The following is an 18,866-nucleotide window of genomic DNA, read 5'->3' on the forward strand; positions in this document are numbered from 1 at the left end:
GTGCCGGTCACAAAATGGCTGCCATGGAGGGGGGGCAGTTGTAGGAGAGGCTGAGCGGGGGGGGGGGGCAAACAGCCTCCTGCCCCTTTTAGGGTTTCAAGGCGAGGGTATTCTTGTAAGAATTCTAAGGTCTCAAATATAAATTAAACTCTCAAGGCAAACACCTACATAAGTATATAAACCAGGTGTCTGAAATAGTACAGGAGAGCAATCCTGAAGCCATTTCGACTCTCCCAAATTGACCTCAAATATTCCTCCGCAAGGAGGAAGGAAATGGGGAAAGCCTAAAGGGAATATCTTGTGTGTGTGCTCTGTTTAACCAAAGTCAGCCAAACTGGCTTATTTTTCACATCCACTGACACCAACATGCTTTCTCTATTTTCTTCCTGCACCTTAGTAAGAAGATTGATACATTGAATAGCGACAGCTGTCTGGTTGTGTTTCCTAAGCATAAAACAAGCATTTCATTAATAAATGAAGTGGTCTGTTGTGAATTGCTCATACCAAAACGTAGCTTAGAGCATCTAATATAGGAATTCAGTCAGTGGGCTCCCTTTATGGAGTTTTGCTGGCAAGCTCTGCATTTCGCTGGGGAAAGAGAAGGGCCTTGAGCAAAACGCTCTCTGCATGTATTAAAAAGTTTTTAAAAGGAGAGTACCTCTCAGCACGCCCAGAGGCCTTTGCCACACACCCTGAAAGGAGCGAAATTAAAGACACTGTTACCGGAAAAATCCGAGGGCTCCCTTGGGCAGAAATCAAGACACCAACCAGAGCAATTTGGAGCAAATCAGCAGCCTGTAGGCTCGGTCTTTTTTTCTGTTTTGTTTTTTTTAAATAAATTTTTATTGGGTTTTCACATTTTATATTGACATCACAAACACATAATGACAAAGACAAACATGAATAGTTTCAAATCCTTGCTTTCTTAACCACAATCTCTGACTTCCCCGCACCACCCCTTCATACATCCTAATTCCAATAGTTGGCTCAGCAAGTTCTTACTTTCATCTTCAAAATATATTATAGTCCTCTTTTTTTTTAACTTAATTCTTCTTAATTAACCAATTTTAACTTATACATCAATTGTAATCTTAACATCTTTTCCTATGGTCAACCTAAGTTCCCTTCCACAAATTTCCCAATTTTAAGTATTAGGTACTAAACACACTAAAGTTAAATATCATAAAATTCTCCTCCTTTTGGATTCAAAAGCTCTCACCCCCCCCCTCTTTCCCGGTTTCGATCCCCAAAAGATGTCCACAATATCAGTCCTTAGCCTGGATTTCTCACGTCCGAGGCCTTCAAGTCCAAATCAGTCCCTCTCTGCCGATTTTGTTGGTAGTCCTTTATGTTGGTCATCGGGTCTCGAAGGAGCTCTTTCCCAATGGGATCCAAGTTTCTTACAACCAGTCCTCCTATTCATCTAGTATGGCTTTCTTAAAGATCTTTAAGCCCCATGCACCATCAGTAGTATTGTAGTCCCAGTCAGGGTCGTTAAGTAAAGTCTGGGCGGTCAGTGGGGCCATCGAGGCGGGTCGGTTCCGTTGGTAGTCTGCCCGAGCTAAAGCTTCCCCCGCCTTTGCCAGTATCTCCCTCTTTTCTGCTTCATTAAAAAGGACCCCAAGTAACATATGTACATCCGCCCACGTGGGGTTGTGGGTGGAGAAGATGGTGGCCACTTGGCGGTGGCATTTGTCAGGGTCGTCTCGAAGAGAGGGCATTTTGTCGGACCAGTTCATTAAATCCGAAGTAAGAAAGGGTTGGTGTGTGAAGACCATGCGAGGTGGGTCTCCTGCCCTGACCGGGGGTATAGGTAGTGCCCTTAGAGGAAAAGCGCCCTCTGCCTCTCCGTTTTGTAGGTTATCTCTATTCCGAGTTCTACTGGAGACTGGTCCGTCCCTTCCTTCGTTAAAAGGTTGCCCGTTGGGTAGGGCTCCTACATCCAAATCGAGTGGGTCTTCCCCTGTCTTGGGCGCACTCTGGGAAGGGTAGGGCGGCGATGTGATTGAAGGGCTTTGGGAAGGTGTAGTGGCAGGTGGATTTGTTATGTCTTCCCTGGGTCCCGCGCCTCCTCTACCGGCTCCTGCCCCGGACCCTGGTGGTTGGGGTGTTCTTGGTTCGGGATAATAGAAAGGGACAAGGGTTCTATCCAATTGCTCCTCTTGGGCTCTAATTTCATCGTATGGAGGAGGTCTGGCTGTTTTTAAAACGACCATTTGCCGAACAATTTGGGCTTGTTGCCGTTGGAACAATTCACGGGCTTCAACGAAGGCATTGAGATAGTAAAGCTGCCGGGGCTTTTCATCGGCTAAATAAGACTTAAGTGCCTGCATCTTCACGAGATTAAAGGAACCATGAGGTGGCCATTGAGAGGCCGGCTCCATATGGTGGGTGAAAGCAACCCACGAGATGTTGCAGAGGTCCCTTAGTTTAGACTTTGAGAGTCCCTTCCTCCCTCTCAGCTCTTTCCAATTTGAGAGAACGAATTGTAGAGGGGTATCGGAGTCCTCTCTAGGGCAGAAAGGCTTCATGGGAGCCTTGTCGCCTGGAGGAGTCCAGTCGGAATGTTTGGAAGCGTGGGCTCCCATTTCCTCTAATATATAGCAGGGTTTTCGTTAACGAAGTACACTAAGGGAAAGAAAGAATGGACAAACAAGGGAAAGGACAAAAGGAAGAGAGGGGCAGAGAAAGAATATTCTTTCAGTATTCAGGTTATCTGTGACCAACTCAATTCCTACCTATCAGTAAACTATAAATGACTTGTCTAAGACACCACAGGCAGAAGCCTGGAAACCCACGGGTCTCTTTACCCAGAAAACCACAGGTGCAAGCCTGGGGAAAAACCACGGGTCTCTTCACCCGGACAATAACCACAGATCCGGAATTCTACCTCAGCGCTGTTTACAAGACTAACCCTAGTGTGGGGCCCCAGTTCGTGAACCTCCCGTTCTACCATCCACGACAGCCTCCTGCCTAGCCTTTGAGACTAATTTCGGGGCTCCCTACTGAACGTTTGCGCAGTGCAGTGCCAGATCGGGGTTCGAGAAAACAAAGTTTTGAAAGGAAGCAAATGACCTTGTGTTCTCACATACACGGGTCATCCCCAACAAGGGTCGCCGAGCAGGAGGGGCGGCTTCATTTGCATAGACAGGGGGAGGGGGGGAGAGAGAGAGAGAGAGAGAGAGAGAGAGAGATAAGGGCGCCTCTGGACGACTCCGAGGGAAGATGTCAGAGAAACAACAAAGTTCCGCGTTTTCCCCGGTCCAACTCTGAGAGGGAAAATCGGGGGAAAGAAAAAGAAAGTTTAGGATGTTCCTGGTCGACTCCGAGGGGTAACGTCGGAAAACAACAAAAAGTTCCACGATTTCCCCGGTCCAACTCCGAGAGGGAAATCGGGGGAGAGAAAGAGAAAGTTTAGGACGTTCCTGGTCGACTCCAAGGGGTAACATCAGAGATAGATGAAAGAAAAGGTCCAGCTGTCGTGGGGACGTTGCTTTTCCACTCCGCTCCCAGTGTATTTACTTCAAACCATACTCGCGTTCGTAGATGTCCCTCGTGGATCCCGGGATCCTTTCTTTTTTAGCTGGCTCGACCTTGCCTTTGCTCCCCCTGGTTGGGCTTTCGGTGACGAATGATTACCGCCCGCAAAGGGGAGGCAGGGAAAGGGGGGAAAAGGATCCCCGGGCTAAGGTTGCCCGGTGGCGCCCGATCCCCTCTATCTCCCCTCTCACCTTTACAGGAGAACCAAGTGTCCCTGAGCACGGTCGCCAAAACTGTTACCAGAAAAATCCAAGGGCTCCCTTGGACAGAAATCAAGACACCAACCAGAGCAATTTGGAGCAAATCAGCAGCCTGTAGGCTCAGTCTTTATTGAAGAAAAAACTGTTGCGACAGGACTCCCACCGCCCACAAGGTGAAGCAAGATGGAAGTCCAAAACAAAAGAAGACCCCAACTTTTATTAGCTCCTAATCCCTTAAGTTACACCCCTAGAAATACATCATATTTACATCATGACTACATTAAAACAGCAGGAGTCAGGGGAGGGGTTGCACAGGTAATCTGAACATCCTGACACCTGGCCGGAGCCCCCTCCATTCCTCCCCATGAGTCATTCTCTAAAAAAAAAAAGGGAAAGGCGCAATTTCCTGCCCCCTGAGGGGAATCCGGTCACGGTCCCTTTGTCAAAGTCTGAGTTGAATATACTAGTGTATGCATTTTGTTGTGTCCTTGATAGTCTTCTGTCTGAGCCCATCAAGATGACTCTCAAGGTTGCCAGGTCAACTGGGAAGAGCTGCAGAGTACGTGCCTGCTCGGTCAAGGGATTATGGCTGACTGGTATCAGGACACCCCCCTTTGATAGTCCTTGTAATGTGAAGCAGAATAAAAGTGGTCCGGTGAAAATCCGATATACGGCTGATTTATGGTGAATTTATGAAGAATACTGTCCTTGAAGTTCAAAGCACTTTCGCCTTTCCGGAAGCGGTTTGCAACATTTTGATTAAATCAGTCACGGTCAATTGGACTCGGAAACTTTGTATTTGAGAACTGCCAAAGATAGAGAAGCGAGCGCCTGCTGCCTGTGTGGCCGCCACAAGGGGCGCTGTTCGGTAACGCTGATTGGCTGGAACGGCAGCCGATTGACCCTAAGTTCAGACAGTTGGTCTACCCATAATAAGGATAGGGCGAGGTAGAGTGTGACGGTCTATTAAGGGAAAATATACGAGAATAAAGGGGTTCCGTGCAGAGCTGTCAAACTAGCGCTTCCTTATTTACGGAAGGCTTTCAGGGGATGCCCCTCTAGAAGGGACATCTCCAGGCTCGGGGAGGTGGGGTGTGTGTGATGTGCTGCTTGTGCATTACGTTTTAATGAAGGGGGGGTCTCCTGCTACAACCTAAAGCCAAACTGACCCCCTTTAAGTGTAATCGGGCTTGTACTCAAGGACCAGCTCCATCTGGGATGCAGGATGAGACCCTCCCTGACCACAGACTGTCTGGCCAGAGACCACATAACACTGGTCTTGAAAGATCTTCATTGGCTCACAGTACGTTTCCCAGCACAATTCAAAGTGTTGGTGCTGACCTTGAAAGCCCTAAACGGCCTTGGTCCAGTATACCTGAAGGAGCGTCTCCACCCCCATCATCCATCCTGGACACTGAGGTCCAGCTCCGAGGGCCTTCTGGCGGTTCCCTCCTTGCGAGAAGTAACGCCTTCCCATCAGACGTCAAGGAAATAAACAGCTACCTGACATTTAGAAGACATCTGAAGGCAGCTCTGTTTAGGGAAGTTTTAAACGTGTGACATTTAAATGTATTTTAAATTTTTGTTGGAAGCTGCCCAGAGTGGCTGGGGAAACCCAGCCAGATGGGAAGGGTACAAATAATAAATTATTATTGTTATTATTATGGAAAGCCCTCCCACCAAATGTCAAAGAGGAAAAAAACTTCCCGACTTCTTCTTCTTCTTATTATTATTATTATTACACAAGATCCAGTGTAACCAGTAGTTCTATAATATCACATAGCAACTTGTTTGTCTTGTCAAACTTTTAGAAGACATCTGAAGGCAGCCCTGTTTAGGGAAGCTTTTAATGTTTAATAGGTTATTGTATTTTAGTGTTCTGTTGGAAGCCGCCCAGAGTGGCTGGGGAAACCCAGCCAGATGGGTGGGGTATAAATAAATTATTATTTATTATAATTATTATGGAACGCCCGCCCACCAGATGTCAAAGAGAAAAACAACTTCCCGACTTCTTATTATTTTTATTATTATTACACAAGATCCAGTGTAACCAGTAGTTCTATAATATCACATAGCAACTTGTTTGTCTTGTCTATACCTAAGCTATTTCGTTTTCTTGATTACCTCTCTCGCCCTGACCTAGCCACTGTGATCCACGCGACGGTCACCTCCAGACTGGATTATTGTAACTCGCTCTACGTGGGGCTGCCCTTGAGACTGACCCAGAAACTCCAGCGGGTGCAGAATGCTGCAGCGAGACTCCTTACGAGGTCTTCGCTGCGAGATCACATTCACCCGGTGCTACACCAGCTGCACTGGCTCCCGGTGGAGTACAGGATCAGGTTTAAGGTGCTGGTTATAATAATAATAATAATTTATTATTTATACCCCGCCCATCTGGCTGGGCCTCCCCAGCCACTCTGGGCGGCTTCCATAAAAACCAAAAATACAATAAAATATCACACGTTAAAAACTTCCCTGAACAGGGCTGCCTTAAGATGTCACCTGAATGTCAGGTAGTTGTTTATCGCCTTGGCATCTGCTGGAAGGGTGTTCCACAGGGCAGGCGCCACTACCGAGAAGGCCCTCTGCCTGGTTCCCTGTAGCTTTGCTTCTCGCAATGAGGGAACCGCCAGAAGGCCCTCGGCGATGGACCTCAGCGTCCGGGCAGAATGATGGGCGTGGAGACGCTCCTTCAGGTATACTGGACCGAGGCCGTTTAGGGCTTTAAAGGTCATCACCAACACTTTGAATTGTGCTCGGAAACGTACTGGGAGCCGATGCAGGTCTTTCAAGACCGGTGTTATATGGTCTCGGCGGCCGCTCCCAGTCACCAGTCTAGCTGCCGCATTCTGGATTAGTTGTAGTTTCCGAGTCACCTTCAAAGGTAGCCCCACGTAGAGTGCATTGCAGTAGTCCAAGCGGGAGATAACCAGAGCATGCACGACTCTGGCGAGACAGTCCGCAGGCAGATAGGGTCTCAGCCTACGTACCAGATGGAGCTAGTAAACAGCTGCCCTGGATACAGATTTGACCTGTGCCTTCATGGACAGCTGTGAGTCCAAAATGACTCCCAGGCTGCGCACTTGGTCCTTCAGGGGCACAGTTACCCCATTCAGGACCAGGGAATCCTCCACACCTGCCCGCCTTCTGTCCCCCAAAAACAGTACTTCTGTCTTGTCAGGATTCAACCTCAATCTGTTAGCCGCCATCCATCCTCCAACCACCTCCAGACACTCACACAGGACCTTCACTGCCTTCACGGGTTCTGATTTAAAAGAGAGGTACAGCTGGGTATCATCCGCATACTGATGAACGCCCAGCCCAAACCTCCTGATGATCTCTCCCAGCGGCCGCATGTAAATGTTGAAAAGCATGGGGGAGAGGAGGGAACCCTGAGGCACCCCACAAGTGAGAGCCCAGGGGTCTGAACACTCATCCCCCCCACCACTTTCTGAACACGGCCCAGGAGGAAGGAGCGGAACCACTGTATGACAGTGCCCCCAGCTCCCAACCCCTCAAGGCCGTCCAGAAGGATGTTATGGTCGATTGTATCAAAGGCCACGAGAGATCCAGCAGAACTAGGAAACAGCTCTCACCTTTGTCCCTAGCCCGCCGGAGATCATCAACCAGTGCGACCAAGGCAGTTTCAGTCCCATGATGATGCCTGAATCCTGACTGGAAGGGATCCAAATGGTCCGCTTCTTCCAGGCGTGCCTGGAGTTGTTCGGCAAAGGTTTTAACCTTTAAAGCCCTATACGGCCTAGGACCCTCGTACCTACGGGACCGCCTCTCCTGGTATGTCCCACAGAGGAACTTACGGTCTTCAAATAAAAACATCTTGGAGGTCCCAGGCCACAGGGAGGTTAGACTGGTCTCAACTAGGACCAGGGCCTTTTCAGTACTGGCCCCGACTTGGTGGAACGCTCTGTCCCAAGAGACTAGGGCCCTGTGGGACTTGACATCTTTCTGCAGGGCCTGCAAGACGGAGCTGTTCCACCAGGCCTTTGGCCAGGGCACAGCCTGACTCCCTCCCTCGGCAATCTTCGCGGAGCTCAGGCCCAATGGTTGCCAGTGGCCTGAATTAATTAATTTTACAATGAATGATTTTAGAGTGTTGTTTATGTTATACTTTTATACTGTTTTATTGTTGTTAGCCGCCCTGAGCCCGGCTTCGGCTGGGGAGGGCGGAATATAAATAAAATTTATTATTATTATTATTATTGATTTAGAACGGTCAATGGCCAAGAAAGGCAACAGCGCTGCAGAAACTCAAGGCACCGTTCGGTGTGTTTCCTGACCCAATGTTACGCGGCATATTAAGATAAAACAGAGCCTGCACATCTGCAGGAACTGAAGCCTTTCATCCTCTGTGGCCCAGGCAGGGAATCTGCTGAAATCACCAAATAAGCAGAAAATGACAAAAATGTGATCATTAACCCTTCCAGGTGTTAAAATAAAAAAATTCCTTCCAGTAGCACCTTAAAGACCAACTAGGTTAGTTCCTGGTATGAGCTTTCGTGTGCATGCACACTTCTTCCAGGTGTTGTGCAGCGGGGGAGAGGAATCGAACCCGCAGCATCTCCACGTGCCTCTTGCTGCGCTCCTCTGCCCTGCTAGCTCTAGGGTCCAGCAAGCGCCAAGAGGGAGGAGGGGGGGAGAAGCACAGTTGGTACATTCCACGTCCTCCTGTTTCGACAAGGGACCCGAGTGCGCCTTCGGTCTCTATGCCAGGCCTTGGAAGCCTGTCTGGGCTACGACGGGTCCCTGAAGAAATCAAGGAATGGCGCGGTCTGGCCTGGTCTTCTCTGCCTCTCTCCCCCCGCTCCAGCAAGCAATGGTTCGGCCCGGAGCGGAGACCTATAAGACGCGGCCGGAAGCGGAAGGGCGTCCCTTTGTCCCGCGCGCGAGGGAAGCGGCGGTTGAGGGAGACGCTGAGGGCAGAAAAGCGCGGGAAGAGGGGCTGGAGCGAACCAAGTGAGTCAGGCTGGGGGGGGAGAGCGATGGGGCTGATATGTGTGGCGGTTGGCCGGGGAGGCGGGAAGCAGGAGGGCGAGGCGAGGCGCGGGCCTGGAGGGGGAGCGAAGGGAGCCGGATTCCCACAGCCTCCGCCGGCTCGTCTCTCCCTCGGAAGAATCCCGGGCCCCCCACTCCGCGGAGATGGTATGTCCCGGCTTTGAAAGGCGCCGCAGCGCCGCTGAGGGGGAAGAAAGCGCCTCCTTCGAAGGCCTCTGGCGGCGGGAGGGGCGGAGGCTCCGCGCGGAGAAGCGCAGTAACGCCGAGGGACGAGAAATAGAGAAGCCCGGCGGTGAGAAGTCAAGGCCCCGCTGCGCGCCCCGTTTCCCTTCCGCTGCCGGCGGGCGCGTGAGAGGCCTCTCCGGCCCCTGAGGGAGCTCCTCCTCTCGCGAGAACGGGCCTCTTCGCGCGTGGTGTTGGGCTTGAGGGGGGCAGGTAAGCAACGGCCACCCCGTCACTTTTCGACAGGGAGCGGGGATGTTTTGCAAAGGCACACGGTGCGCAGGAGCTCTTCTCCCTTTTTTTTCCCTAGAGAAGAAAGCGTGGAGGTAAATAATAATAATAATAATAATAATGATAGTAATAATAATAATTAATTTATACCCCGCCCATCTGGCTGGGCTTCCCCAGCCACTCTGGGCGGCTTCCAGCACAATATTAAAATACTATAATACATCAAACATTAAAAGCGTCCCTAAACTGGGCTGCCTTCAGATGTCTTCTAAAAGTCAGATAGTTGTTTATTTCCTTGACATCTGGTGGGAGGGTGTTCCACAGGGAGGGTGCCACAACTGAGAAGGCCCTCTGTCTGGTTCCCTGTAACCTGGCTTCTTGCAGGGAGGGAACTGCCAGAAGGCCCTCAGCAGTACCTCAGGTTAAGTACTTAATTCATTCCAGAGGTCCGTTGTTAACCTGAAACTGTTCTTAACCTGAAGCACCACTTTAGCTAATGGGGCCTCCTGCTGGAGCATGATTTCTGTTCTCATCCTGAAGCAAAGTTCTTAACCCAAAGCACTATTCTGGGTTAAAGGAGTCTGTAACCTGAAGCATATGTAACCCAAGGTACCACTGTACAGGATGAGGTTTGGTGAGAAAGAAGCCATAGAGCAGGCCCTTTACAAACAGCCAGGCTTATTAAAATGCAGTATGCTGAGCTGCAGGAAATGCTAGTTCCTCTGGGGTCTGGGTAAAAAGCGGGTCTACACAGATCCTCATGGATCCTCCACTTTTTAATAAATAACTCCAACAAATGCAGTGTCAAATCACACCTGGAAGGCACGCCTACAAACTGGACTATAAAAAACGTGGATCCAACACTTTGCCGTGTTGCAGCACCACGAAAACATGGATCTGAGGCATGGATCCTCATGAATTCATATGATTTTTATATTGAAACAAAGTAAAAAACACCATGATACTGTAGACCACTTCTTAGTCTGTAGGCAGAACCAACAAAATCACGCATCCACTGTTTCGTGGTGCCGCAATGGCACAAAAACATGGTTAAAAAACACGGATCCTCATGAATTTTGCACTAGATCAGCCCAAAGTCACCACTAGATCAAATATCATGGCCATGGGCACAGCATCCACCACAAAAATCACGGATCCATGGCTTCCTGGCGACACTGTGGCCCAAAAACATGGTTTTGAAGCACGGATCCTCACCCTTTTTGCATTGGGCCAACCCAAACTCACCGTCAAATCACACATCATAGCCAGGGGCACAGCCTACACCACAAAAAACTCAGATCCACGCCTGCCTGGCCATACCGTGGCCCAAAAACATGGTTCCGAAGCATGGATCCTCATGATTTTTGAACTAGATCAGCCCAAAGTCAATATCAGATCAAACATCATGGCCATGGGCACAGCATCCACCACAAAAATCACGGATCCACGGCTTTCTGGCGACACTGTGGCCCAAAAACCTGGTTCCGAAGCATGGATCCTCATGATTTTTGCACTAGATCAGCCCAAAGTCACCATCAGATCAAACATCATGGCCATGAGCACAGCATGCAACACAAAAATCACGCATTCTTGGCAACACCGTAGCCAAAAAACGTGGTTTTGAAGCACAGATCCTCATGGATCCTCACGCTTTTTGCATTGGGCCACCCCTAAAACACCGTCAAATCACACGTCATGGCCAGGGGCACAGCTTGCACCGCAAAAAACTCAGATCCACGGCTTCCTGGTCATACCGTGGCCCAAAAACGTAGTTTCGAAGCATGGATCCTCACGCATTTTCCATTGAGCTACTCCAAACTGACCGTCAAATCACACATCATGTCCATGGGCACAGCCTGCACCACGAAGAACTCGGATCCATGGCTCAAAAACGTGGTTTTGAATCATGGATCCTCACGCTTTTTGCATTGGGCCACACCCAAATCACCATCAAATCACACATCATGTCCAAGGGCACAGCCTGCACCACAGAAAACTTGGATCCACGGTTATCTGGCCATGCCATGGACCAAAAACGTGGTTCTGAACCACAGATCCTCATGGATCCTCACACTTTTTGTATTTGGCCAACCCAAACTCGCCGTCAAATCACACATGGCGAGGGGCACAGCCTGCACCACAAAAAACTTGGATCCATGGCTTCCTGGCCACTCCATGGCCCAAAAACGTGGTTTTGAACCACGGATCCTCATGGATCTTCATGCTTTTTGCATTGGGCCAACCCAAACTCAACATCAAATCACACGTCATGTCCATGGGCACAGCCTGCACCACAAAAAACTAGGATCCACAGCTTCCTGGCAACGTCATGGCCCCAAAACGTGGTTTTGAAGCACGGATCCTCATGGATCATCACACTTTTTGCATTGGGGAACCCCAATTTCACCCTTTATTCAAATATCTTGTACATAACCACAGATCTGACCACAAACATCATGGATCTACTGCTTCATGGCCCTGGCCAGATGCTACCCTGGATATATTGGCCAATTTTTAGGTGGGTGTGCTGGGATGGAGGAAACGGAGTTGGCTGAATCTCTATCCATTAAAGATGGGCATCCAGTGGCTGGGCCAGAATGATTTTGGTTTGGTTTGCCAGCTCCCAGCTCTTCATGGGGCACGATAGTCACCTGTAGCCGCCACCAGGAGTCCCGGTGTGATCCTGGATGCTTATATCTCTAAGGAGGCATTGGTCACAAATGTAACCAAACTGGCATTTTTTAATCTATGTCAGATTAGGCGATCAGTACCATACCTGTCCCTTTCCAACCTAGCCATGGTGATCCATGCAGTAGTCACCTGCAGACTAGACTACTTTAACTTGCTGTACACCTGAGCCGGGGAGTGCAGGGTATAAATGTGATAGAGAGAGAGAGAGTGAGAGAGATAGATATGCAGGGCTACCCTTGAGACTGCTCCAGAAACTCCAAATGGTCTAAAATGCAGGTGCATGAGTTCTTACTTGGACTTTGTGGAGAGCCCACATTCAGTTGGTTGTTCATCAGCTGGATTGGCTCCAGGTGGAGTATCGAATCAGGTTCAATGTTTTGGTGCTAATCTTTAAAGCCCTAAACAGTCTGTGACCTTTCTTATCTGTGGGAATTCTCTTCCAATACACCCCCCATGAGTGTGACGCTCATCTGACAGCAACCTACTGGTGGTCCCTGGCCCAAAACATATCCAGCTGTCCTCAACCAGAGCCAGAGCCTTTTTGGTGGAACGCTTTGTCTAATGAGACCAGGGCTCAGTGCAATCTATCTCAGTTCTCTCACTTGTCATGGTGAGTGGGCTTGCACATTCCTATGACCCTTGTGAGCGAAGCCCTTGGGAATCTCGTACTCCCAGCAGGGTCACCCAAGTTGGTAAAGTCAAAGAAAATTAAATATGCTCAGAGTCCTGTAGTGATTTCATGCTCTTTATTGCAGCTTGTATAACAGTGACTGAATTTTACCCCAAACCTCAGGCTTTATATACATTATTTACACAATGAGTCCCGTCTGATTGGCTGATTCTGCTTCCCTCCTGGAGCCTGATTGGTCTTTTCCTGCAAGCCAATCAGTTCTTGCATTCTAGGATCCTACTTGCCTATTGTTCTAGGATCCAAGCTTAGTACATACCGTATTTTCCCCTCTATAACACGCAGATTTTTTCTCCTAAAAAGGAAGGGGAAATGTCTGGGCGTGTTATTGAGCGAATGTGTGGTCCCTGGAGCCGAAAAATCAGTCAAAAATCAAATCGCGCTTCACGGAGAAGGGAAACCTGAAAAGAGGAAGCGGCTGCTTTCCTGCATTCAGCCTCAGGGTCTTACTGCCCACCCGCCTCTGTTTCGTTGCTGTGTTTGCTGAAACGGAACAAAAAGCAGGGAAAGCCCCTCCCCTCCAGGCAAGCAGAGGGGAAAGCAGAGTGTCGTTCCTTCCTCTCTGTGCTCCGGTGCTGCTGGGGGAGAGGGGGGGGGAGGGAGAGAGAGAGAGAGGGGCGGGAGGGAGAGAGCGGGGGAGGGAGAGAGAGAGAGATGGCTGGCTTGGGTGGGGAGAAACTTTTGCCTTTCTTTCCTCCCTCCCGTTAAATCCCTCTCCTGCATTCTTAGCCAGATGAATCTCTGCACACCCCTCTCATGTCCCTTCTTTGTTTTTCCTTCGCTCCCCACTTAAAATGTGGTTACAAAGCATAGATCCATATGGATCCTCAGGATCTTTGCATTGGGTCACCCCAAATTCACCATCAGATCACATAGCATGTCCATGGCTACAGCCTGCACCAAAAAAATCACGCACCCACTGTTGCCTGGGGCTGCAATGGTGCAAAGATGTGGTTACAAAGCATGGATCCACAGGGATTCTCATGATCTTTGCATTGGGTCACCCCAAATTCACCATCAGATCACATAGCATGTCCATGGCTACAGCCTGCACCAAAAAAATCACGCACCCACTGTTGCCTGGGGCTGCAATGGTGCAAAAATGTGGTTACAAAGCATGGATCCACAGGGATTCTCAGGATCTTTGCATTGGTCACCCCAAATTCACCATCAGATCACATAGCATGTCCATGGCTACAGCCTGCACCAATTCACCACTAATCCTGTTCTTTTTCTAAAAACACGTGGTGGACTCCAGGAAAGCTGTCAGCAGGCACCATGATGCCCATGGGCACCACGTTGGAGACCCCCTATTTCAAAGTTTGCACTGACAAACTCTGTCGGCAAGAAAACTTTACATTCACAGGTAAGATCATCACAATCTCTGCCTTGGATATTCTTGAAGTTTAGCAGCGTCAAAAATTTCCAGGTGCAGTTCGTCACAGTGGAAGCTATGGATATGAATGTCATTTTAATACTATGTTCTTGCTAATGCAGAACCATTTCAGATAGAGTTTTTATTTCGGTCATTCCATGGACATTGGTGTGATCTTACAATGTAATTTGGTGGACCCCATTTAACAATCATGATGATCCATGAGGATTAAAGTATTTAATATAGTGTTTGTTCCCTGGCTGTGCTCTGTGGTTTTTGTGGTCATTCTGTGGTCATATACATCAGGTGTGATTTGATAGTGATTTCAGGGTGACCAAACATAAAAAACCTAAGGATCCATGGGGATCTGTGCTTCATGAGAATCTTTTTACAGCATGGCAGTGCCCCAATGTGATCTGGCCATGAGCAGCATAGGTGGATGGGTAATGAATATGGGGCTACCCAGAAAACTGTGGAGCCGTAATTTTTTAAAAAATATATATATTCAGTTTGATAAGGATAGGGAAGTACAGAAAGGGAAAAGGGGGAGGGGATAGATAGATAAGAAATTTAAAAGACCTGTAAAGATTATCAAATCCTACAAAGTACTGATAATAATAATAATAATAATAATAATAATAATAATAATAATAATAATAATAATATATTTGTACCCTGCCCATCTGGTTTCCCCAGCCACTCTGGGTGGCTTCCCAAAAAAATGAAATAAAAAATTTAAAAAGCCACACATTAAAAACGTCCCTAAACATGGCTGTCTTCAGATGTCTTCTAAACGTCAGGTAGTTGTTTATCTCTTTGACATCTAATGGGAGGACATTCCACAGGGCGGGTGCCACCACCGAGAAGGCCCTCTGCCTGGTTCCCTGTCACTTTGCTTCTCGCAGTGAGGGAACCACCAGAAGCCCCTTGGTGCTGGACATCAGTGTCTGGGCAGAACGATGGGGGTGGAGACGCTCCTTCAGGTATACTGGGCCTTTGAGGCCCTTTAGGGCTTTCAAGGTCAGCACCAACACTTTGAATTGTGCTTGGAAACGTACTGAGAGCCAATGTAGGTCTTTCAGGACATGTGTTATATGGTCTCGGTGGCCACTCCTAGTCACCAGACTAGCTGCCGCATTCTGGATTAGTTGTAGTTTCCAGGTCACCTTCAAAGGTAGCCTCATGTAGAGCACATTGCATTAGTCCAAGCGGGAGATAACTAGAGCATGCACCACTCTGGTGAAACAGTCTCTGGGCATGTAGGGTCTCAGCCTGTGTACTAGATGGAGCTGACAGACATCTGCCCTGGATACAGAATTGACCTGCGCCTCCATGGACAGCTGTGAGTCCAAAATGACTCCCAGGCTGCGCACCTGGTCCTTCAGGGGCACAGTTACGCCATTCAGGACCAGGGAGTCCTTCACACCAGCCCACCCCCTGTCCCTTAAGAACAGAACTTCCATATTGTCAGGATTCAACCTCAATCCATTAGCTGCCATCCATCCTCCAACCGCCTCCAAGCACTCACACAGGACCTTCACCGCCTTCACTGGTTCTGAGTTGAAAGAGAGGTAGAGCTGGGTATCATCCGCATATTGATGGACACCAAGCCCAAACCCCCTGATGATCTCTCCCAGCAGCTTCATGTAGGTGTTAAAAAGCATGGAGGGGAGGACGGAACCCCGAGGCACCCCACAAGTAAGGGCCCAGGGGTCTGAACACTCATCCCCCACCACCACTTTCTGGACACAGCCCAGGAGGAAGGGCCATGGAGTGTCCAGGAAGCTGTGGATCCGAGTTTTACGTGGTCCAAGCTGTGATCCTGGCTATGACGCGTGATCTGACGTTGAGTTTGGATTGGCCCAATGAGAAAAGCATGAGGATCCGTGTTTCAAAACCACGTTTTTTTACCACGGTATGGCCAGAAAGCCATGGATCCGAGTTTTCTGTGGTGCAGGCTGTGCCCCTGGAAATAATGTGTGATTTGATGGCGATTTAGGTCTTGCCCAATGCAAAAAGTGTGAGGCTCCATGAGGATCTGTGCTTCAAAACCACGTTTTTTGGGCCACAGTTTCACCAGGAAGCCGTGGATCCGTGATTTTTGTGTTGCATGCTGTGCCCCTGGAAATAATGTGTGATTTGATGGTGAGTTAGGGGTGGCCCAATGCAAAAAGCGTTAGGATTCATGAGGATCCGTGCTTCGAAATAACGTTTTTGGTCCATGGTGTTGCCAGATAACCATGGATCCAAGTTTTCTGTGGTTCAGGCTGTGCAAAAAGCGTGAGGTTCCATGGGGATCCGTGCTTCAAAACCAGGAGCAGAACCACTGTATAACAGTGCCCTCAGCTCCCAACTACTCTAGACGGTCCAGAAGGATGTTATGATTGATTGTATCAAAGGCCGCTGAGAGATCCAGCAGAACTAGGAAACAGCTCTCACCTTTGTCCCTAGCCCGCCTCCGGAGATCATCAACCAGCGCGACCAAGGCAGTTTCAATCCCATGATCAGGCCTGAATCCCGACTGGAAGGGATCCAAATGGTCCACATCCTTCCAGGTGTGCCTGGAGTTGTTCAGCAACCACCCGCTCAATCACCTTGCCCAAGAATGGAAGATTTGAGACTGGGCGATAGTTGGCCCTACTGGCCGGGTCTAAAGATGTTTTTTTAAGAAGCGGTTTAATGACCACCTCTTACAGCAGGTCTGCGAATGCCCCCTCACAGAGGGAAGCATTCACCACCCCGCAGAGCCCATCGCCCAGCCCTTCCCGGTTTGCTTTTATTAGCCAGGATGGGCAAGGATCAAGGAGAAGTGGTTGGTTTCACGCATCCAAGCAGCCTGTCCACATTCTCGGGGGTAACGGATTGAAATTGATTCCATGCAACTTGACCAGACAGAGCTCTAGCACTCTCCCGCCCCAGCCCTGCTCCCACAGTGGTGTCTTCCGAATATGAGCAACTCTACAAAAAAAATTGCAAAAGCATTGCAGGAGATCTTGGGGTCTTTACAAGGCCCTGGTGGTACAGGTGGTTCCGTTAAATTGCAGACCACCTGAAAGAGTCTCCTGCTACTATTTTCTGCAGATGCAATAGAGGCAGTGAAGAAAGTCTTCTTCGCCGTTGCTATCGCCACTTGGTAGGCTCGACGTTGAGCTCTAACCTGTGTCCGGTCAGATTCGGAGTGAGTTTTCTGCCACTGGCACTCGAGCCGTCTCAGCGATTGTTTCATCGCCCTCAGCTCCGAAGAAAAACACGGGGCTGTCCGGGCTCCATGCAATCGGAGAGGGCGCTTCGGAGCCAGATAGTCGATAGCCCTGGTTAACTCTGCATTCCAGCGGGCCACCAGGGAATCGGCTGAAAGGCCATCAACATGGGATAAAGCATCCCCTACCATTTGGATCCATTAAGTGGCGGGGGTGGACCATCCGAATTGGTCCCACCTCCCTGCAGAGAAGAAGGGTCACGGAGAAGTCCAGTTGCACCAGGAAGTGATCTGACCATGGCACTTCTTTTGTTTCACTTTTACTTAGTGTCAGATCACCCACGTCACTAGAGGTGAACACCAGGTCTAAGGCATTTCCGTGACTATGAGTTGGGCCAAACTTATTCAGGGACAGCCCCATGTTGGCCATGCTTTCCACGAAGTCCCAAGCAGCCCCTTGTAAGGTCATGTTGGCATGGATGTTAAAATCCCCTAGGACGACCAAGCTAGGTGTCTCCAGGAGAACATCTGCCATGACCTGAAGCAGCTCGGGCAGGGAATCCTTGGTGCAGCGGGGAGGTCAGTACACCAAAAGGAATCCTGTACTGCCCCTATTGCCCAACTTCCAGAACATGCACTCGGAAAACTGGGTCTTTCCAGTAGGACGCCTGGTGCAAACTAATGACTTCCTAAAAATCACTGCAAACCCCCCACCCCATGACCTGGGTTGCTGTGTGTAAGAGAAACCTGGTGGACAAGCAGCAGCAAGGACAGGCCCATCTGCTTCATCCAACCAAGTCTCTCTTACACATGCCAGGTCAAGTCCTCCATCCACGACAGGCGTGGATCTGAGTTTTTTGTGGTGCAGGCTGTGCCCCTGGCCATGATGTGTAATTTGACGGTGAGTTTGGGCTGATCTAGTGCAAAAATCATGAGGATCTGTGTTTTTTAACCATGTTTTTGCGCCATTGCGGCACCACGAAACAGTGGATGCGTGATTTTTTGGTTCTGCCTACAGACTAAGAAGTGGTCTACAGTATCATGGTGTTTTATTTTGTTTCGATATAAAAAGCATATGAATTCATGAGGATCCGTGCCTCGGATCCATGTTTTTGTGGTGCTGCAGCGCGGCAAAGTATTGGATCCACCTTTTTTATAGTCCAGTTTGTAGGCGTGCCTTCCAGGTGTGATTTGTCACTGCATTTGTGGAGTTATTTATAAAAAAGTGGAGGATCCATGAGGATACCCATGTTGATCTGCCTTTTACCCAGACCCGATTGGTCTCAACTAGGGCCAGGGCCTTTTCAGTACTGGCCCCGATCTGGTGGAACGCTCTGTCACAAGAGACTAGGGCCCTGCAGGACTTGACATCTTTCCGCAGGGCCTGCAAGAGGGAGCTGTTCCACCAGGCCTTTGGCCAAGGCACAGTCTGACCCTTATGTTTTCCCTCCCCTTATGGTTTTGATCTATGAGCTGCTTTTAAAATGAGACTGCATTTTAAATTGCATTTTAACCTGTGTTTTAAATTGGTTTCCCCCACCCTGTTATATTTTTACTGTAATTTTACTGGTGTTAGCCGCCCTGAGCCCGGCTCTGGCAGGGGAGGGTGGGGTATAAATAAAATTTATTATTATTATTATCATCAAGGTGCAAGCTCAGACGGTGATTGCTTTGGGGCATGCAGAGAGGGCACACGACGTGCAC

This window comes from Podarcis liolepis, assembly GCF_965112155.1.
Source record: "Podarcis liolepis genome assembly, chromosome: 13".
Lineage (NCBI taxonomy): Eukaryota > Metazoa > Chordata > Lepidosauria > Squamata > Lacertidae > Podarcis > Podarcis liolepis.